Below are 23,541 nucleotides of genomic sequence, written 5' to 3'. Positions count from 1 at the left end.
TTTATATAATCCACACTCATTTAGTGTTATAAGTAACTCTGAATCAGTGTTGAAGTTAATGAGATAATTAAGAGATTCATTGAGGGATGATTGAGCATTGATGATGAACACCTGATGATAATGAGCAAATTAAAACAAAGTTAATAGTATATTGCTCATACTCAGTAAGAAGATCTGTGAATAAAACCACTACACAATGATCATATTCTTATCAACAAGCAGCCAACAGCATCTGATTGTGTTTTTTCTTGCTTTTCTTGCCTTAGCAAACTCAGTTACAGCAGCCAGAGAAACACCATCATTAAAAATTTGTCCAAACTGCACAACTAAAGAAAACACTGATCACCATGATGGTGACATAAAAAACCAAACAATTTTCAACACAAAATCAACTAAAAAAAACCTGTTAATTCTCAATAAGAGCTTCTGTAGACGTATAGCAGACATAAAGTCAGTCTGGTTAGTAATGTGTGAAGGTGGTAATGCTGTTTGTGGAGTTGTTTAACCCTCCTCTGCTGAGATCTTCAGAGATTTAATGTCTTATTTTATTTTCAGTTGATTTCATCTAAAGCTGTGGCTGAAGTCAGTTGTAGTTCTTGTGTTTCTCTTTTCCTCAGTGATTCTGAAGATTTCAGGTGTTCATCATTAATTCTCAATCATCACTCAATTAATCTCTTAATTATCTCATTAACTTCAACACTGATTCAGAGTTACTTATAACACCCTGGGTGTGGATTATATAAACTCTGAGCAGTGTTAATTTAACACTGGGAAATTTGCAGTGTAAAAACCATTATGCCTATGGTATGTCCTCACTTAGATAGCGAAACAAACCTGTGTGTGTGCATGTGTGTGAGTAGCAACTGAAATTGCCCTCATGTCATTCCAAACCTGTATGACTTCTTTCCTAATGTGGAACATAAAATAAGATGTTTTTTTCCCCCTTTGTTCTTTTTTCTCTGATACAGTGAAAGTCGATGGGGTCCAATGTTGTCTTTGGACTCCAATGATTTCATTGTAAGGACAAAAACAGAGTAAAAAAATCTTCAAAATATTTTGTGTTCCACTGAAGTAGATCATACAGGTTTGGGACAACATGAGGGAGTGTAAATGATATACAATAAAAGTCAGGGTCAGTTTTATTTATTTATTTTAAGAAAGAAAGAAACTTTTATTTAGCAAGGATGCAATCAATTGACAAAATGAGAGTAAAGACGTTTAAATTGTTGTTGACTACCAGTCAAACGTTTGGAATAATTAAGTGAATTTTTTTTTTTTATGTTTTTGAAAGAAGTTTTGCTTACCAAGGTTGCTCAAAATACAGTAAAAGCCAATATTGTGAAATATTATACTGATACAAAAAATGTTAGCAACATGTAAAATAACTTTAAAGCAATTGTGCCTATTTTTCTTTTAAAACAATTGATTTTTATATGTTATTAAAAGGTGTTAATAAATCAAGAATAGCTATATAGTAATGACATCGATCTCAGGGATGGAGAAGAATTCAATTCTGTTTCATTCACATTTATTTGTATAGCGCTTTTCACAATACATATAATTTCAATGCAGCTTTACAGAAAATGCATATGTCTACATTACAATTGAACGCAACGACCTTCATTCAGAATATTCTGCATCCTTTCCACATCTGATGTTTAACGATCAGTTCTATTTATTTACTAAATGTAAAAAAACTACTTTATTGCTCCAGTACATTTCCATTAAGATGTTATTTAATGTCCTTATTAAGCAGTTTTCCTCTGAGGACTGTAGGATGGTGGGCTATTTCAGGCTTAACTCTACTTGTGCAGACATTTGGTACCCACAATCTAGGAAAAACCACACACACACACACACACACACACACACACTGAAAGCAGTTCTCTCCAAACAGATTTACGCGTGGCAGGTGCAGATGGGTATTTTATAAAGGAATGATGGGATGTGATGCTCAGACGGATCTACTTCACCAGTTGCTTGTCAAGATAAACAGCATCTCAGACACACACACACACACACACACACACACACACACACACACACACACACACACACACACACACACACACACACACACACACACACACACACACACACACACACACACACACACACACACACACACACACACACACAGTCTGATACTGAAACTGTTTAATTAATGTCACAAATAGCATCAGGTCTGAGATTAAAAGTGTGTGTGTGTGTGTGTGTGTGTGTGTGTGTGTGTGTGTGTGTGTGTGTGTGTGTGTGTGTGTGTGTGTGTGTGTGTGTGTGTGTGTGTGTGTGTGTGTGTGTGTGTGTGTGTGTGTGTGTGTGTGTGTGTGTGTGTGTGTGTGTGTGTGTACAGTATGTGTGCGTTTAAAAAAAGAATGCGACGATGTATGTGTGTTTCTGTCTGATAACTGATCATTAAATCAGTTACAGGTAGCATATTTAAACTTATGAGTTCACTGACTTTCACTCGTCTCTCATTAGCAACGTTCACCAGCTCCTGCCGACAGTCACCATGTGCATGTCAAGATAAACCACACCATTATAAAACAGCCGTATAAAGCCCAGTAATGCACACACACACAGCTTTATAGACCCCAATCCACGAGAACATTTACAGAGCAGCATAACTCAAAAAGAAAAGTACAGATATTTATGAATTTCGTCGTTTCTGTATCGTGATGCTTTCAGCAGATTTATTCATGCTGATATCCTGTCTCATATCATCCAGTTCGCATATTTATACCTTATGATGCAACAAGGTGTGACAATTTAAAAGACATCTGAGGTCTGAAAGTCTATCATTGTGTATGTATGATGGCTCCTTTCTGCTCTAACAAACAGAAAAAGGATCTTTCTCTCCATTTATATGACTCACGTTGTTTGATATTCAACAAACCGCCTCCAAAAACTGACATAATGGCATTCTTACACACACATACAGAGAGAGACAGACAGAGCGAGAGGGGGAGACTGGCACTGTTAAAATACCAGCATTAGCATATGAAAGCTGCATCTGCGTGTCGGTTTGTGTCTGCGTTGTGTACGGCGGTTTGCTGTACGAGACACAGCGGAGTGTGTAGTGATATTCTACTCTGGGCTGAACATGGCTGCGTGTGAGTCACAGCGAGCTAAAGGTGATGTCTTCCGGGACTCCTCAAAAGCCGGCCCGCTCGCTCACACACACATATTAACCGTGCCAACATCTGCCTGACAAAAGGGCATTTGTGGAGGATAGACATTCATCAGCAAACCAGGCTTATGTCCAATTATTCTGCCATCAGTATCATGTCAATTCCTGAGTCAGTAGCTGGAGCTGTCCACTGCACTGTGGTGCTGAAACTCTCCAGGAGGAGCCTGCAGTGTTGGCATGGTCAGGGAATAGTTACTATGTTCATATAGTTACTATAATTGAAGTTACCCTGCAATATTTTAGGTTAATGTTATAAAATTGTACAAAGTGGATTTTAGGTCCACTATTTGATCATAATGTCTACAGATTTGAAAACATATTTTTGTAGTTTTCAGACCTGATGTGACAAATGGATTTTTAAAAGTATAAATCAAGTGAAGTGTTGCCAAGTATGGTGACCCAAACTTGGAATTTGTGCTCTGCATTTAACCCATCCAAGTGCACACACACAGTAGTGAACACACACACACCTAGAGCAGTTGGCAGCCATATTGCTGCGGTGCCCGGTGAGCAGTTGGGAGTTAGGTGCCATGCTTAAGGGTCTCACCTCAGTCGTGGTATTGAGGGTGGAGGAGAGAGCTGGTTATTCACTCCCCCCACCGACAATTCCTGCCGGACCTGAGAAGTCCGACTCTGCCTCGACTGCCCTGCGTGTAAATATGACCTGCTCCATTATTTTGAGTTACTTTGACCCAGAAACACACATTTAGTATTTTTCACCAATAAAAAGGAAAATCTCAGATTTTATAAATAAACTTGTTGGTAAGAAATTATCCTTTAAAGGACGACAGTGTGTTTCTGGATCAAAGTGGCTCATTGATGGAGCAGGTTACAAATATTTCATAGTCTCAAATTTAATAGAATATCATAAAATGTATTTTAAAGATTTCTTAATTATTACAAAAAAATAGATACACTTTTTCATTCTGTTATTTTTTTAATTTGATAATTTCTATTGCACTTTCTATCCATCAAGGAATTAAAAAATAATAATAATAATAATCAAAATCTCCGAAAATATATAACAGCATAGTTGTTTTAAACAGTGATAATAATAATAATAATAAATGTTTCATGCGCAGCAAATCAGCATATTATAATGATTAATGAAAGATCATGTGACACTGAAGACTGGAGTAATGAGGCTGAAAATTCAGCTTTACCATCACAGGAATAAATTACATTTTAAAATATATTCAAAAAAAAAACTGTTCTTTTAAATTGCAAAAATATTTCACAATATTACTTGTCTGGCTATCACGAGACCAAGCTCAATCTTTTAAGATTGAACATTGGTCTGGGGAGTCTGCTCTGTATTTTCTACTGCCCAAGAGGCGTGATAAACAAGCATAGTTCAAATGACTCTGTACGCAATTGGATTGTCCTTCAACCAATCAGACCAATGATCCATCTTCTCTATCCATCTTTGTGTTAAACCCAACAATATCGCGGCAGGTGGATATGCTGGTTTGTGATTGGTCCCCGCAAATTTGTAACAGAAGCAGGATAGAAATATGCACATCTTTCCAGTCTGAGCTGCAGGGCAAAATCAAATCGCCGGCAGATCGGGCTGGGTTTACCCAGTCTACAATATTACGGTTTTTGCTGTATTTTTGACCAAATAAATGCAGCCTTGTGAGCAAAGTTTTGAACGGTAGTGTAATAAGTGTATATTATTATAATAAGTCTATATTATTATACTGACCTTTTGCCTTATTTTTAAAATTCCAAATCTATTAAAACACATTATACATCACACACATCACGCACAAACTCACTCTTCCCTGTTACTCTGTTACTCAGTTGCACTGTTGCCCAGCACTGCTGCTCCATTACCCATAATCCCTCACTCTCAGTCAACTATCTTAACACTTTCAAACACAGACCTCTTTATATTCATCCAGTCTCTCTCTCTCGCTCTCTCTCTCACACACACACACACACACACACACACTGAATGTGTGAGTAAGTGGTGCTGTGACAGAGATGAGCTGTGGGTCATTACTGTGGTGGTCTGCACAGAACCAGAGGAAAAGGTAATCAGGAAACGGACACATGTTACCGAAGAAGAAAACAGACAGGCGGACATAGTTCCGACTTTTCAAGACTTTTTCCAAATGTTTCTGCCTTTTTACAAGTATTAATCAGACAGGAAGTAAGAGAGGGAGAGGGAGACAATGAGGCCATGGCGGTTCCAAAAAGAAGTTCTCTGTACGGAACAAATGCACAGCAGCTTATTAGAGGAGAAGAGCGGTTTCCTCTGCGGCTTTACAATCTGAGTGAGCACCCAATTTACAGAAGGCTTGAAATGTGAAAGGTCATCAGAGAGACACGTTATGTCATAAATTGAAATGATTGATCTGAGACTGTTAAACAGCCTCATGAAGATGCTCAACTGCAGTTTAATATTCTGCCATTGGAACAACAAATTTCCGTAGTCATGCTCCCTGCATCTCACAGGCTTTCCACTCCAAAATGATTTTCATTTAGAGATTAAGCTCCCATTATCACTCATTTCATCCATCCATCCTTATATTGTCTCATTCTTCCATCGCTGCGTCCTTCCTTCTTTTCCTTATCCTCTCATTCTACGTGTTTACCTAATCCTTCTCTTGTTCTCCGGCTAGTGGCATGCAACGGCTGTTCTTGCGTTCCGATTTCTCCATAATCCAAAGCATTTCAGGAAAAACAACAAAAATCTGGGATTAAGTTTCGGTGGCCTTGTGGTGGAAGACAAATCTCTCTCTCTCCCTCCGTTTATCGCACTGCTTTCTTCACAAAAGCGGCTTTTGTACTTATCAGGATAAAATCAAGCGAAGGCATTTGGAAGTCTCCTGTGGGACTCACACAGGCAGCTTTAGTAAAAGAAGATGCTAGTGGGTTTTTTCTTTTAAGAATTGGAAACAAAGAGCACACCCATACAAAGAAGGATTAACGGTTTTATCAAAGACAAACAGACTATTTTATTGGATAAATTGGTTAAAATGTGGGGCTTTTAAGATTACGAAAGTTATGCTCTGAACTCTGTTAGTCAGGATGAACTGACAACAAATATCATTTTGGTGATAAGGGGAGAAATAACTGTTTTTTGACCATTTAGCAATAGGCTATGGATCTATTGTGGTCCTGTTATTATTTTCAATGCATTAAAAGCATTTAAAAAAAAAAATCATACATACAATGTCTTGAATACAACTCTAATAGGATGAGCAATGATGCAAAAGTCTCATGAAGGGGCGGCAGTGGCTCAGTGGTTCATGTAGGTTGTCTACAAACCGGAAGGTTGGTGGTTCGATCCCCGGTTCCACCTGACCAAGTGTCGAGGTGTCCATGAGCAAGACACCTAACCCCAGCTGCTCCCGACGAGCTGGATGGCGCCTTGCATGGCTGACACCGCCGTCGGTGTGTGAATGAGTGTGTGAATGGGTGAATGTGAGGCAATGTGTAAAGCGCTTTGGATGGCCATTGGTCTGTTAAAAGCGCTATATAAATGCAGTCCATTTACCATTTACCATGAAAAAAAAAAAGTGAAATTATTGACAGTAAAAGCTTAAAGGGATAGTTCACCCAAAATTGAAAATTCTAGTCGTTTATTCACTCTCATTTCGTGTGAATTTCTTTTTTGATATCTGAGAGATATCTTTCTTTCCCTCCATTGACAGTCTACACAACTACCAACTTCAAAAGGTTCATAAAGAAATCATAAACTAATCCATATGAATTTTCTAAACCACTAGTAATTTTCTAAAGAGAAACGATCACTTTATAATGATGAACAGATTTAATTTATGCTTTTATTCACATATAAGCATTTATCAACTCGCACCTATGAGATTAATTCTCGTGTTACGCAGCACGTATGAGCTTCTGCAAAAGGTTTGTTCTCACGCATCGAGCAGGTTTGGTTGAGCTTCTGTTTATGTTCGCTGATCAATGTTTATATGTGAATAAAGGCCTAAATTAAACCTGTTCATCATATAAAGCGATCGTGTTTCTTAAAAAAATTTGGTCTAAACCGCTCAAATCCTATGGATTAGATTTACGATCTCTTTATGAACTTTATGATGCGTCAAATTGATAGTTGCGTAGAAAAACTGCAATGACAGAATTTTTATTTCTGGGTGAACTATCCCTTTAATTTTGGCATATGTGTATTAGTTCTTCTTCTTATTTTAATATTATTATATATTTTTAGTGCTGGGCAATCGATTAATCGCGATTAATCACATCCAAAATAAATTGTGTTTACATAGTATATGTGTGTACTAATTATTATGCATAAATAAATACACACACATGGATGTATTTCATGTAAACACAAACTTTTATTTTGTATGCGATTCATCGATTGCCCAGTATATTATTATAACTAATATTATAATTATTATAATATATAAATAATACTTTGAAAAGCTTTTGTCCACAAAATCTAATTTAAAGTCACCATCATGCAGAAATAAATAGAGTAAAAAAACAACAACATAAAATTGGAAATTATATCATAAAGAGGACATCTGTAACCTCATGACAAAAAATAAATTTCATACTTTATTTATGATGCTTTAAAAAAAATTTGATTGCAAAATATATTTTAAAACTTCTTTAAAAATAGTTATTAAGATATGTTCACGTTCACATTTATTTACAGTGTATAAGGAAATATGTTATTACTTCTTACCTTGGTTACACCACATGGCATATTTAGTCATTGCATGTAATATTTTCTTAAAAATGGTATAGAAAGAAAATCAAAAAAATATGAAACCAACACAAATACAAAAAGCAAATCTACAAGAACTTTCAACTAGACATTTGAAAAGAACCCTTTTAAAAATACAATAAAGACACTTGTAAACCTTAAAAAATATAAATTTCACAACCCTGTCTGCCTGCTCCCATTATATCACTGAGGTCATTAATGTCAATGAAAACACACGCACACTTTCAGTCAAAATATAGTGAGAGCACTTGAGCGTCTACCACTTCAAATCCTCTTCTGTGCTAAAATGTCCAAAAATATTCTGTCTCCAGCTGTTGAAAGTCAACTACTGGCTCCTCGTCTCTGTGCAGAGCTCTCACAATAAACCCACCTGTGTGGCATTCATCAGCATCAACACAATGCAACGGCAATGCTTTTTTTATCTCAGGAAAAAGCAGACATCTGTTCTCAGCCCTCTATGCCTGCACTGCTTTTATGGATCTCTAATTTAATGTGTCCCTTCTGTTCTGCAGAATAATATCACACACAGCACTGCTTACAGCTGGATCATCATCACTTAACAATGGGCAATTATCTGAGCTCTAACCAGCTGCACTCTCTAAAGGACAAAGAGGAAATCCAAACTGTCCAAAGTTGAAAAAAGATGCTAAACAACCATATTAGTGAACTTTGGAAAGTATGGATTTTGCTCACCAATTAACAGTTACCATATGTTGCAATGGTACTCATTTATGGAACTATACCTGCTGTCGATATTAGTCTTTGGCACCTCAAATGTCATATTTATAATGATAAGCAGCATATAATCCCACAATAACATGTATTAATCATTAATAAGAAATTATACAAGCTGGGTAACTGTTTTATGTGGTTTGTATGAAATATCAGGTAATTTTTTCTAAATATCTGCATCTAAAGCTACAGAATTCTTAACTAGAGAGAGAGAGAGAGAGAGAGAGAGCACACATCTATTCTATATAAACCTACTGCCACCTAGTGGTCTGTGTCATAGTTTCTTTTCAATAGAGCTCATATTAAATATGAAATTATCTATTAAAATAATTTATGTAAGTACAATTTACTTACAATTATTTGACAATATATTATATTTCTTTCAACAAAAAAGGGTGGTGTAACGCCATGCCTGAGTTTTTCATGTTCAGCAAAATCAGCAAAACAAACAGCAAAACAAAACAAAAAAACCCCACATGAAATCGAATTTTTTCAAATCGGATTCATACCACATTTATTTCAAATTAGGTGTGTTCGACAATCGGTGTATGACATCAAAGTACCGCGAGAGGTACCTGTGATGGAAATGCCGTAAGTAGGCCTATTCATATAGAATTCGAACGGTATGTCTAAAGATCTCGGCCGTGACTACAGCACAGAACATCACAATACCAGTCTTCTCCGTGGCTAAGTTTTACTTGTGCGACTGAGGAGTTCTGCACCTCGACAGGGGTTGGAGAGCGAGATGATTCACCTCAATTTTAAAAGCCTTGTCGAATACGCTAGTATGCGCATGTCATTATCAAAGTAACCCATGCAGATAGCTGGTTTAGCTTGACGTCGTCATACTCAGATTCTAGTCAGAATATGAGTCTGATACTGCTCCATTGGGCTGTGATTATGGGGGCGTTTCAACCAAACCAGGAACGAAAATGCCTCTGCACTCTAGATAGACCTACAACCAATCAGAGCAATGGAGTAAGTGACGCATGTTGAGCGACACATAGTTGTAAACAGAACTCAACTGCATGCACGCTGGAAGCAGAAGATGAGTGTAAACGATCTTTCCCGATGTTGTAAAAAGAATGTAAGGATACACGGAGTACTTACCAACACAATCATAATTTTTTAGAGAAATAGTAAAGGTGAATGCATATACGAACAAGATCTCCGTTTAGGATTAGAATGAACTCAACCCAAGCACTCTTTGGTGACGTGGATGATTACGTAACTGTTTCCCATCTGTTCATCATTGTATAAAGCCTGCCCTGACAATTTCATTGGTCCGAACAGCTCTGGTTCGAGCATAGTTGCTCCACAACGGATCAAGTCCAGACCGAACTTCCCGACCTCAAATGTTGTGGGCGGGGCTAAGTTTGGCTGGCATCCAGGCTGGTTATGTCTGGACATGCAAATCTTATTTGATCACTTCACTTGCAATTAAAGGATTAGTTCACTTAAAAATGAAAATTCACTCAGTATTGTTATCTCATTTTTGACCGAAGTGGCTTTTAGCGGCTTCTGCATCTGAACTCTTCAAATAGTTTATAACAGCACAAGTATAAGCATAACAAAGCTGTAGGACTAATCTCCCCAACAGACTCTGTAGTCCCATTTAGCCACTTGTTTTCAATCACGAGTGGGGTAATACTGATGTATTTTGCGTCGTAGAATAAAACGTGAAAGTGTATTGAGCTTGTGTTCACCACAGACCTTATTTCAGCCATTTAAAGGGTTAGTTCACCCAAAAATGAAAATTCTGTCATTAATTACTCACCCTCGTGTCGTTCGACACCCGTAAGACCTCCGTTCATATTCGGAACACAAATGAAGATATTTTTGTTGAAAGCTGATGGCTTAGAAAGGCTTCAGATAGGCCTCCATTGGCATTCAGTACATTTACACTCCCAAGACCCATAAAAGGCACTTAAAACATCGTTTCAAAGTCCTTCTCACCACAGTGGCTCTACAATAATTTTATGATGCGACGACAATAGTTTTTGTGCGCAAAAAAATCAAAATAACACCTTTATCCAACTTGTTCTTGTCTTCCGTGTGTGCCTCCATGACGCATGCGCGAGAATATGACGTAGCGCCGGGGTTCGGGAATCCATGAAATGCACACTTTAGCCCGATTTTGAGAACTACGCCGAGACTTAAAGCACGATCAATGTAGAATTCAACAGCTGAGATACGCGCGTCTTCCTTTGCTTGTAAACAAATCGCTTCTGGGTCATGTGTCCGAACGCCGGATCTGCGTCATATTCTCGCGCATGCGTCGTGGAGGCACACACGGAAGACAAGAACAAGTTGGATAAAAGTGTTATTTTGATTTTTTTTGCGCACAAAAACTATTGTCGTCGCATCGTAAAATTATTGTAGAGTCACTGTGGTGAGATGGACTTTGTAACAACGTTTTAAGTGCCTTTTATGGGTCTTGGGAGTGTAAATGTACTGAATGCCAATGGAGGCCTATCTGAAATCTTTCTCAGCCATCAGCTTTCAAAAAAAATATCTTAATTTGTGTTCCGATTATGAACGGGGATCTTACGGGTGTCGAACGACATGAGGGTGAGTAATTAATTACAGAATTTTCATTTTTGGGTGTACTAACCCTTTAAATTAAAATCCCATAAAAAAAACCCTATTGACTTCGGGACAATGGAACCGGAAGTTCTAAAATGCTAACTCGATTCTGTGGTTTGGCCTACAAAGTGATGTCATACTTGTACCCAAGGGGGTAATCCAGCCCCCGGAAAGCGTACCTTCCATAGGGGCAGCCATTGCTAACCAAGCCATCACCTGTTGTTAGCATCCCATTGACTCTCATTCATTTTGGCGTCACTTTGACAGCAAATAACATCTGAGGCGTTTAAAGACTCCATTTGTCCATTATTTATTTCTAAAGAAACACAACAATGTATAAAAGGCTCCATTTCCTTGTATCTAACACTATCGCCCCGTAGAAGCCGTAGGCTAACGATTGCGTCATAACCACGCGACTCTGTCGCTTAGTAGGAATTACCTTACAGACAGGAGGAGAAGCTTGCAGGCAATCTTTTACTGTCTATGAGGCAATCGGGGGGACGTGGAGGCATAAAGTCTGAGAAAGTCAAGGGAGAAGCATGGGGAGAAGCCCATAGAGAGCCAAAAGCAACGAGACAAAATATTTAAACAACGTGATTCAGATTTCACTTTGCACAACTACTAGAAGACTTACAACTGTCAGACTGGTTGCTCACGTCACATCTACATCGTCAAGCTCAGTCTGAGACTGGGTAGAGTACGCTCAGCCATCAGGAAGTGAGTGCTTCTAATTGACTTCACTTTTTCCCATTGAAGTCTATGGGGTCGCTGTGTCCATTTCTTTTACTGTCTATGCTTGTACAGTTTTGTAAGTTTTGAATGTTTATATCTTCTAAATGCAAATTATGTCATTGTTTTGGAGCACACTAGATTATAGATAACAGTAACAAATTCACTCTAAAAGCAAATTCACTCTATCACCTACAGCTCAACCTGGCAAATGAGTTCCTCATCTTTCCCGCCAGTCCCACTATGCAACATGACTTCACCATCCAGCTAGGTGCATCCCTGATCTCCCCTTCAAAATCAGTCAGAAATCTTGGAGTTACATTTGATGACCAGTTGTCCTTCAGAGATCACATTGCTAAGACAGCTCGCTCTTACAGGTTTGCGCTCTACAACATCAGGAAGATCAGACCGTTCCTAACAGAACACGCAACACAGCTTCTTGTCCAGGCCCTGGTTATTTCTAGACTTGACTACTGCAATGCGCTTCTGGCTGGACTCCCCTCTTGTGCGATCCAAACACTTCGAATGATCCAGAATGCAGCGGCACGTCTGGTCTTCAACGAGCCCAAAAGGACCCACGTCACACCACTCTTCATCTCTCTGCACTGGCTACCACTTGCTGCTCGCATCAAGTTTAAGTCGCTGACGCTTGCCTACAGAGCCACCACGCACTCAGCTCCTGCATACTTTGACTCGATTCTACGTCGTCACACCCCCACCAGAAGCCTTCGTTCAGCTAAGGAGCGAAGGCTTGTGGTACCTTCACAGAGAGGCAAAAAATCCCTCTCCAGAACATTTTCATTCAACGTTCCCAGCTGGTGGAATGATCTGCCCACCGCCATCCGAAATGCGGATTCATTGACAACATTCAAAAGTCAACTAAAAACTCATCTCTTCCGTGAGCACTTAACCTCCTAAAAAAAAAAAAAAAAACTTTCCTTTCCTCTTTTCCTCCTCTTTCCCTCCCTACTCTAGCCTGTACTACACTGAGAAATGTACACGGACCAAGTATTTCAGGCACTTGTTGCGCTCACTCGACTCTTCACGACCAATCGCTTATTGTACCCCCAAGTTGTAAGTCGCTTTGGATAAAAGCGTCTGCTAAATGCATAAATGTAAATGTAAAAGCCAATAAATGTATAACCGTCAGTTCGAACTGCTTTTAACACTTTCTCTGACAAGCGGATGCAATGAGACCTGTTTTCCTGTTTGTTCATGTGGAAATCGGCATAAAGATATAGCCCTTAAGTTTGTAGTGATATTTGTCCAATCTTGTCATTGTTAAATGGTTGTTTTTTTTGCTGTGCGTTTGTATTCTGATCTGTTACGCGCGCAGCGTGTACGCCCCAGCCGAGTGCATTATTACAGTTAGTACATTCCTGCCGTTGTCCATCCTTTATGTTACGTGTCCCTCTCATCCTAGACATTTAAACGGGGACCGTAACATGATCTATTGAGAGTTTGTTATTTTGATTTGAGTGTTTATTTAAATTAACTGCTGCGTTTAGATGCATGAGATGTGTGGTCCAGTGGGTTAAACCATGGAACTGATATGCAGAAGGTTGCTGGTTCGATCCCAGCGGTCACCACCAGTGTGTCCTTGAGCAAGGCACTTTACTCCACGTTGCTCCAGGGGGATTGTCCCTGTAATAAGGGCACTGTAAGTCGCTTTGGATAAAAGCGTCTGCCAAATGCATAAATGTAAATGTAAATGTAGATCCAGCCTCTATTCATCCTTGCTGCAACCACAGAGTGACAGGTGACTGACATAAAAAGTGCTTACACACAAACACACAAAATGAAAAGAAGAAAGGACAATCAAAAAGCTGTTTGTCAAACAGTACCAGATGATTTTGTTTCACAAATAATATCAGACAAAAATCTATTTATCAAACAAACAGCATTTACATGTGCTTACAACTAATATTAAACAGAAAATGGTGCAAGAAGGTAATCAATTTTAACCAAATGAATCGCATATACAAGCAGAAAACATCTTCATATCGAGTCAGCAGTAATATTTTCTTTCCTGAACAAATGTTTTGTTCTATTTACTTTCTCCTTTCCCTGAGGATGCTGCCAATCCTTTCCCTGCATTTCACATTCTCTCTGCATTTCATATCTTAATAATATCTGCCTGAAGCTGAACAAAGACATTTTTCAGACATTTAAACTGATAATTGCAATTGAATTGCTGAGAGAGATACGTACTGTATATTGTTGTGGGAGTTTTATCTGGGAAATGAATTATAATGAAGAAAACAAACTGAAGGAAATATTGTAGTTATTGACAATATCTCTTACACACTGCCATATACCAATAATGCTTTTAATATACTAATGACAGAATAGTTTATTCTTGAAATGTTACTGCAGTTTCAGCAATAACCCACGCTGAAAATAGCTCAAATGCAGATTCTTACAAATGTTACTTTTCTGTATGACTAAGCAAAAACTGTTCTACAAAAATATCCAGTATAACAACTCAATTCTGCATGTTAAATTCAATTAAAATTTCAATATGCTCTACTAATGAATATTTTAAATTTGATTAAACATTTTGCAAGTATAAAATTATTAATGTTTGACATCCTAGAGAATGTACATAACATAATTAAATATTAATTAATACATAATTTAACAGATATTTCCTTTATACATAATCAGCTCCTCATTAATTTTAAAATGTGTCTCAGCCATATTCAAGCACACACCAGACACTATTTTTATATTTCCCTTGAACATTTCACATTAAACATCACTACTCTGTGTTTATTATCATTGACCCATGAATATTTGTAAGACGCAGCTCTTAAGAAAATACGCTTAATATGCGAGTAAATCAACTAGTAAATCTCCCAGTTACAGTGTAATGACCTGGTGTTGTGTCAAGCCAACAGAACTATTACAATTCAGTGATAAACACTGTATTTGGACATAAACAAAAAAAGAACAAACAAATATTGAGAAATTTGCAGTCAAACCAAAATTTATTCAACATTTTCTCACATTATCACAGTTTATTCGCTATATTTTAGAAAATGGTAATAAAATATGACAAGAACTCAGAGTTAAACTGTCAGAACAAAATCATCTTGATAATGTCAGATAACTTTGCTATAAAGGTACACTGAAAAAACAGGAAAACACATGTTGTCCAATTTACTTAATCGTATTATTTGTGATCTACGCAACAAATTTGTGTTTCTCTTCTAAACATGATTTCATTGCTTTCGATTAATGTAATTCTCTAAAATGTGCAATCTACTAGATTCAATTTGGGGTGAATGTGAACCAATTAAGTACTCGAAAATGATTTTTGCTGAAACTGTAGTTCCCAGCATGCTTTGCTTGGGACTTGACGACTAGAGTAATTTTTTTTTAATTAAGTGCTATTTTATGTGTTTTTGGGCAAAATGAGAAAAGGGGGAGACTTTATATTGTTTATTAGTGTTTAATGTTTAATTATGGTGGAATTATTAGAACCATTTAAATTACACTGGGTTACCATATGGAGAAGAGCGGAGCGATTGCTTAGGCTGTGGACTGACACATGCAATTGAAGAGCATTTCACACTTAGCACATTTATGATGTGCTATTGCTGGCAAATACAATGAAAGCTACTGAGTACAGCGTTATAGATCAGTCAAGTGACAACAAATATATAAAAAAATAAACTTGATTGTTTTGATTAAAGAGACAGGGTCTCAAGCCCCCGTGTGCACCACTGTTGTTAGGGAGCCATATTAAAATCATTGTGAGACTACTCAATTCGGTTACTTAAAAATTACTTTATGTGAACAAATTATGTTTGTTTAACTTATTTGATACATGTGGAACCGATGTACATGATTAAATCATGTAAATCCAACACACCATTTTTTTCAGTGTATGTACTGAATTACAATCAATCAACCAATCGGCTGTCAGCTGTTAAATTTGAGTACACAATTAGATAATACCAATTTAGGTCAACCAATTACCAAGAAATGTTTCATTTTTTCCATCTGTGAAAAAACACTTAAGCAAAACATGGTCAATGGTCCCAGATTTTTTCTTAAATCAATTTTACTGGTAGTCCACATGAAGAATTTGGGGGTATGTCAGTTTACTTTATTTTGCTATCCTCACTTAAATAAATTAACTATAGTGTCCTGCACCCACTAGTAAAAAATGACATCTGGTGTCTGAATAAATGTTGGTTTGACTGTTGCTCATGCACCAGCTTGTAATAAAGTTTTATGTCCTCTAGATGTCGCTATTTTAAAGAATGATGAGAACGTGTGTGACAGCCTACATACACATTCAAGAGGAAAACACTGTAAAGACTGACAAAACGTCATCTTAACCTTTGTTCACCTCACAAACTCTTCTTTAACTTGTCCAGATGTAGAGTTCAGCACTGCTCATGTGCTTCTATTGAGCTTTGATATCAGAAGAGGCATTAGAGAAGATGCACAACAGACAACATTACATTTTACATTTACATTTACATTTAGCAGACGCTTTTATCCAAAGCGACTTACATTGCATTCAAGGTACACATTTTACATTTTGTCAGTTCTTGCTTTCCCTGGGAATCGAACCCATGACCTTGGCGTTGCTAGCGCCACGCTCTATTGTTTGAGCTACAGGAAAGCTACACATGACTCTCTACCTTTAGAAACACCTGCGAATGACGTAAGTGTGTAATCTGAGAAACAGAAGAGCAGATCTTTAGGCCTGACTCATCATCAGGATCAGTTATAGGACACATAAACAGCAGGTAAGGTTTAGACCTGTGGTCATAGCAACATAAGTCACATACCAAGAAAATAGAAACAGGCAACCACGATCCTTCCAGCTGACTAACGTGTAAAACATAAGCAAAAACAAAAGCTAATATTTCCATCTTAAATAATAATAGCTTACTAAGTCATTAAGGAATCTTTATTTCCTTTATGGGTATGTGTAAAGTGTATTCACTGAAACTAATTAATTACAACAATACTGAGACCAAATTCAATTTCCTGTTTCTTGTTACACACCAGGTTGTCATTTTAGGGCTATATAAAGTCATCACATCATAACCAAAATAATTTCACCACATTCTGATTAAACATTCTGTTATAGGCAAACTAAATATAGACAGCCTAAATCTCTCCCCAGTTTACTCTATTATGATTCTTATAATCCAAAATAGCATTAACTTGATTGTTTTATGAAGCATATATAACTAGACGAATAGTAAACCAGAGATCTTGTGCTTGCAGACTCTTTACAGTGCAAGGTTTTCATGCAGTGATCATAGAAGTTACAGGCTATGTAAAAAAACTTACATTTTATGACATTTGTCACTATTAACTTTCAATGATCTGTTATAGGCTTACATTACTTAAAATCATGTTAGTTAGCATGCTGTTAGCACAGTGCTAGGTAGGAATGTTTTATGAAAGCATGCACTGGGTCCTACATTTGCTGAGTCGAGGAGAAAAGTTTTATTCGAACAGTTTCTAGATAATATTCTTCACATAATCTCAGGTTTGCAACTGGGTGAAAATAGGCCGTTTAATATGGCTGATTAATATCAATTTCAAACCATCCTAAAAAAGGAATTGTATAGCCATTAATTTTTGAAAGCCCCCTTTCAAATGCAACAAGGAACCATTTTATAAAAAAAAGTGAACCATCATGATTGTATTGCAAATCACAAGCCAAAATTCACACAAATTATCGTGGTAACTGTAATCGCTGTAATTAGTATCAAACCCCCTGATTCAAACCCACTGCCACTGATGAAAGGTCCGACTCATTTCGCCAATCGATTCTGAACGGAACATTTTAACATTTCGATTCAAATAAATGGTTAAAAAACTATTTAGACCATTGCTTGACTTGTTTCATTACATAACTTTGTGGCCTTGACAACCCAGTGCGGCATACATCTTCCAATAAACCATAGGCACATATTGCTGTTTATAGGCCTTTATCACACTTCCTATTTCCGGTAAGTGAAGCAGTGCACCTCTACTTCCGGTCCCATCGCGACTCAATCAAAACGCGGGTGTAACTGCAGCGATCCCGTGCTCTAATACTAAATAATGACATCCTTACCTCAGATTTGAACATTTCCTGACACTAAAAGAATAGAGGAGAGCATGGGTGAGACTGATATGGTGGGATGAAGTTGTATGTTTGTGTGTTGTAAGCCTATGCATTTCCAAACTGCGGATGTTTACGTCTCGTCAGCCTGCTGAAATGTTCCCATCCAAATGTGCATTCTGAATAATAAATACATTTCTAACCTGCCGCAGTCCAGTGATTGTCTTCTCATTAACAGTGTTTCTCTTACTAATCATATTTCATACCTGTTGTTAAATTTTTTTATTAATTTGACTGATAAACACCATTACGGAAGTTAACCATGGTTTTATTATAGTAAGAATGTAGTAACCATGTTTTTTTTTCGTGGATTGACTACCATTTGTATTAGTTTTACTAGAAAATACCATGATAAACTACAATAACCATGTTTTATTTTATTTGTAATAAAAACCATGGTTCATTTTCTTGTAATAAATAGATGAATGAATGCGCGGTAACTGCCTTAGTAAACAATGTTAAGCATTTAATTAATCTTAAACAGTAATACGTTAACAGCGTGACTGAATTTTGGCATAAATGTGTGAATTACATATACTGTAGGCTACAGTGAAATGATTGTCACTGAAAAGTGACAGAACAATGACTGAAATATTAATACAAATCAATATGTTCATTCAGATCTTATTCGTCAGGTCTCACACACACTTAATCGCGGACACTAGACGTGCTCTGACACCGTGTGGTGAAATAATCACGTATGTTTACGACCCTCGGCTTATGTCGGATTAAAAAACGACAAGTTCAACAGAGTTTGGAAAATCCTGTACACAGTAATGATCAGTTTATCTCTTCTCCTGTCTCGGAAAATGTCCGGATTTTTAAATCATCCTCCAGATGCTTATTTTAATGGTCGTTTGTTCAGCTAGGTGTTCTCAGCACATTGAAAACATGCATAACCGGAAGAATCAGCACACTGCTTCGACGCGCACTTCCGGTATTCAATTCCTCCAAAGCTACACTGTGTAACTTTTTTAGTCTATTCTTAGCTAAAAACACTTAGTTCTTTCAAAAATATATGTGCTCATTAATGTATATTTACTTCTTTCAAGTAATAAAGTATTCTCGTAAGTTTATAATATGCCATTGAAAATACATAAGGTAATGGGATCTAACGGTGGTCGCCATGTTGCTCCTCCATCTTGAAAGTACATTAGCCAACGAGGGACATACCCGTAAATTCAAGCTTCGCCATTCGCGTTTTAACCGGTTTTAACACTGTGCGCGTCAACTTGTTCAGACTTGTCTGGTGCATGCACAGAGAGTTTTCATCTCAGCAGCTCCAGTAACAGAGTTATACGGAGTTTTCCTGGCTTGTTTATTCCTCAAAAGTCTGTTTTTCCTTGTGTGGTATTTCTGTGCGTTAATAACTCCGTAAGTAATAATAGTTATTGTCATTGTGGATGTGTTTCAGAGTGTGTCATCGCGTAATTCAGTTGATGTCACCTCAGAAGTATTTTTGTGTCAACATACAATAGCGTAATGCTCACCTATTTGAATAATCATTCAGTTATTAACAATGTTTATTCGTTTATAGAAAATATTTGCTTGTAATGTATGTTGATGGAAATATGTATCAGGTCTGATCAGCATATTAACACTTGTTATACAGAGCTAAACCTGCGCACACACTTTTGTAACCGGACACCGCTTGTTAGCAGCGGCAGCTCCGCTCCTTTTAATGCAGCTGCATTTAGCGCCTATATATGGTACAATAAGCTCTGGTTTACGGTTACATTATACAAATGTAACTTATAAGTGTAGTTATACAGTTCTTAACTGTGTATATTCTGTCATGTCATTATCATGTATATTTACCATCCTAATTTGTTCTCTCACAGAAACCACATTTATGTACATATCCATGCAAACCTGTTTATGCCTTGCAATTGGATGACTGAATAAACATTACTATCATCAAAGTTCACTCTGGATTAGCTGCAGTTCTTTCTAGCCGAATAATTAGGCCAGTTGAGTTCCAACCATCCCACTGCGCACAGAATATCCCACAGGCACCGTGTCGAATGTGGACGAGGTCGAACAGGAAGCCATATTAATCTTGGACTAAATCGGCCACCGTAGGAGTTAAAACGAAATCGGAATTGAACAGAACAGAAACTAAAATTCACTGGATGGTCATATACCAGTTCACCACTAGATGGGGGAAAATATCACACAGTGTAGCTTTAAGATTTGGGCCTATTAAAGGGATAATTCACCCACAAATGACAATTCTGGCATCATTTACTCACCCTCAGGTTGTTCAAAACCTGTATACATTTCTTAGTCTGTTGAACATAAAGGAAGATATTTTGAAGAATGTGGGAAATTAACAGTTCTTGGGGCACCGTTGACTTCCACAGTACTTTTTATATGGAAGTCTACAGACCATTTCATACAAACTTTCTTACAACATATCTTCTTTTGTGTACAGCAGAAGAAAGAACTTCATACAGGTTTGGAACAACTTGAGGGTGAGTAAATTATGACATTTTTTTGGGGGGTGAACTATCCCTTTAATAAGCATGTAGCTATTAATAACGCAGGTTTTTTTTGTGTGATTTCATGCATCCAATTTCAGTATCTTTTTGCACTTGCAGCCAATATTAATCATAAAAATATTCATTTAGGACTTAAAATAATAATTTGTACTTACAATAAACTGCAGTAAATTACAGAAAGCATCGTTGCAGAATAAGGTGGATAAGGTTCACTCGTCAGCTCTCAGCTCTTTACGAATCGGATCTGCTCAAATGAGCTCGGTTCATGAGTTTGTGAGTTGTTCACTTGGGAAACGATTCATTCAGACCGGTTTTGTGAGCTGGCTCAACCGACTTATTAAAAAGATCCGACTCAAAAGACTGATTCGTTCACGAATCTTACAGAACTGCATATGGTGCAGTTGGAATTCAATAAATTGTTCATCCTCGCACTGCGCCCACTTGCCCACACCTAAACCCCCTGCCGCCGCTCGTGCCAATGATGTCATTCTTTTTTAACGGCTGAGGGGCGGGGCCGTGCCAGGCAGCTCCTCCCTTCGAGCCAATAGCGATCGAGCATAGACAACTCCAGCAGGCCGTGTGTCTGTGGGAGGATCTAACGGCAGCGCTCCGCTCCTTCTCGGCCAGCCAAACACTTGAACACTGCGCCAAAGAAAAAGGAAACCTTCAGCGCCGAAACTTCAGTTTGATAACAAGGTAAGAGTTGAATTCGAAAGTATTGCGGGTTTTTATTAGTTTTTCATCAGATAGTGGATCAAGCAAGAGCCCTTTCACGGCTTTACACTTCTGCGGGGAGAAAAGAAGTAGGTGTTGGCTTCAGAAAAGCGTCTTTAATGAAGATCAACAACTTGACGTGTTTCTTAAAAAGCCTGGAAAACACACACCAAAATATTTTTGGTAGTGATCAATGAGGACACAAAAGCGTCGCTGAAGTTGTGGTGTGTTTCACAGTGGTCACCACCTGTTTTCACACGCAGCACGGTATCGCAGTGTTTGTTTTTGACCACAGCTCTAGATTCAGATGGATTTGCTTTGGGAGTGCGAGACAACACCCCTGTCGAACACCCCAAATCGTTGTGTTTAGGTTCACAAGGTCGTAGATCAGTTCAGAGACGTCGACGTTATATGACACACAGATGAGTGTTTATTAGTGAAACCTGAAGATGAAAGACCGCGCCTCGAAATAAAATAACTAACTTTCAGCTCATGTTTATCAAGTCTCAGCAGCTCTTAGTGCGGGTTCATGTTACAGATTTGTGCGCTGGTGCGCGTTCATGCCAAACTTTTTTTTTCTTTCAGTGACGTGATTGTCATTTATTTTGAAGGGATTTATAAAATTTGGCACTTACTAAGTTTCATTAATCGCAACAGTATACAAGTAACTTTGAAGTACTATTAAAGTGTAGTCTTCAGGGTAAGATTATTATTCTACAGTAGCTACATGGAGCAGGTCGCCTCCTCCTGAACGCCGCCATGTCGACGTCACATGACTTTTCTGGAAATACAGCTGACCTAATGTCCAAATTGATGTTGATAATATGTGGGACGAAAAATAAACTTTTGAATTTTATTTACGGTATTTGGAAATATTTGTTTGAAAACCTAGTCTCCAATAAATACGTTGTTCACTAAGGAAAATATGTTAGTACTTTTTGCTTTAAGGGATAGTTCACCCAAAAATAAAAATTATCCCATAATTGACTCACCCTCAAGTCATCCTAGGTGTATATGACATTCTTCTTTCAGACGAATACAATGGGAGTTATATTAAAAAATGTCCTGGCTCTTCCAAGCATTATAATGGCAGTGAATGGAAAGCCCAAAAAAGTGCATCCATCCATTCTAAAAGTCATCCATGTCTCCAGGGGGTTAATAAAGGCCTTCAGAAGTGAATTGATGGATTTGTGTAAGAAAAATATCCATATTTAAAACTTTATAAAGTAAAATATATAGCTTTCGCCGGTAGACCACCTTCCATATTCAACTTATGAAGAAAATGTAATGCCTCTCGCAGTTCAAAATGCTTACACTACGTCCGACGTCATCGTCGCGCCAGTTAAGTTTTTTCATAAGTTGAATACGGAAGGCGGAAGCTAGATATTTTACTATATAATGTGTTAAATATGGATATATTTTATACAAAAACCCATCGATTCGCTTCAGAAGGCCTTTATTAACCCCCGGAGCCATGTGGAGTACTTTTATAATGGATGGGCTGCCATTTACTGCCATTATAAAGCCAGGAAATTTTTTTAACATGACTCTTCTGAAAGAAGAATGTTATACACCTAGGATGACTTGAGGGTGAGTAAATCATGGGGTAATTTTCAATTTTGGGTGAACTATCCCTTTAATTTTTACACTACTTAAATGTATTAAAATCACTATGAAATCAAAATTGACAATGTACCTTTTTTTTAAATGGAATATTGCAGTATTTATTATAAATGATTTATCAATGATTTATTTTGCAACAACATCACTTATCTGATGATATGTTTATCGGTGTGAGGGCGGGACGACCTGTCACTCACATGAGATCACAGCAGTAGCAAACCACAATGATCCAATCAATTCCCCTTACATTTTGTCTTGTTTGTAAAGCCGTTTCACTCGGATATGTCTAGGGAAGAAAATATTATTTTATCGGAACTTATTTCATGTCGACTTTTAGTCCAATTGTTTTTTTGCAAACGGAATCAGTGTTTTTGAAAAAAATTTATGAAACCATCACGAGTGTAAATTATTAGAGTTCTAAGAACTTTTTATAGTCCCAGATTTTCTTGTTTGTCATTGACCCGTGTGTGTTTTGGACCGAAACAGCCGGTCATGGTCTGTTTTGTAGGCTACTGAAAGTGAAATGTTCATGTAAAAACTTGTTAGACAGGAATGATTCAGGTGTTTGTGTTTGCAGCAGTGTCTGTATAGGAAAACTCCCTCA

The 23,541-nt window shown here is 37.6% G+C and overlaps 1 protein-coding gene across 1 annotated transcript in view; it reads left to right on the top strand.

The window, feature by feature from the left end:
* The first annotated feature begins 20,875 nt into the window (after nt 1-20,875).
* Nucleotides 20,876-23,541, top strand: part of rhocb (ras homolog family member Cb) — a 37,181-nt gene continuing 34,515 nt past the window's right edge. Inside the window, exon 1 of the mRNA XM_079826764.1 lies at nt 20,876-21,296. The gene's annotated coding sequence lies outside the window, so the exon portion shown is untranslated. The remainder of the gene's footprint in view (nt 21,297-23,541) is intronic.

This window comes from Gobio gobio (assembly GCF_949357685.1).
Source record: "Gobio gobio genome assembly, chromosome: 10".
NCBI lineage: Eukaryota > Metazoa > Chordata > Actinopteri > Cypriniformes > Gobionidae > Gobio > Gobio gobio.
Note: the sequence above shows the minus strand (reverse complement) of the source record. Positions and strands in the feature narration are given on the sequence as shown.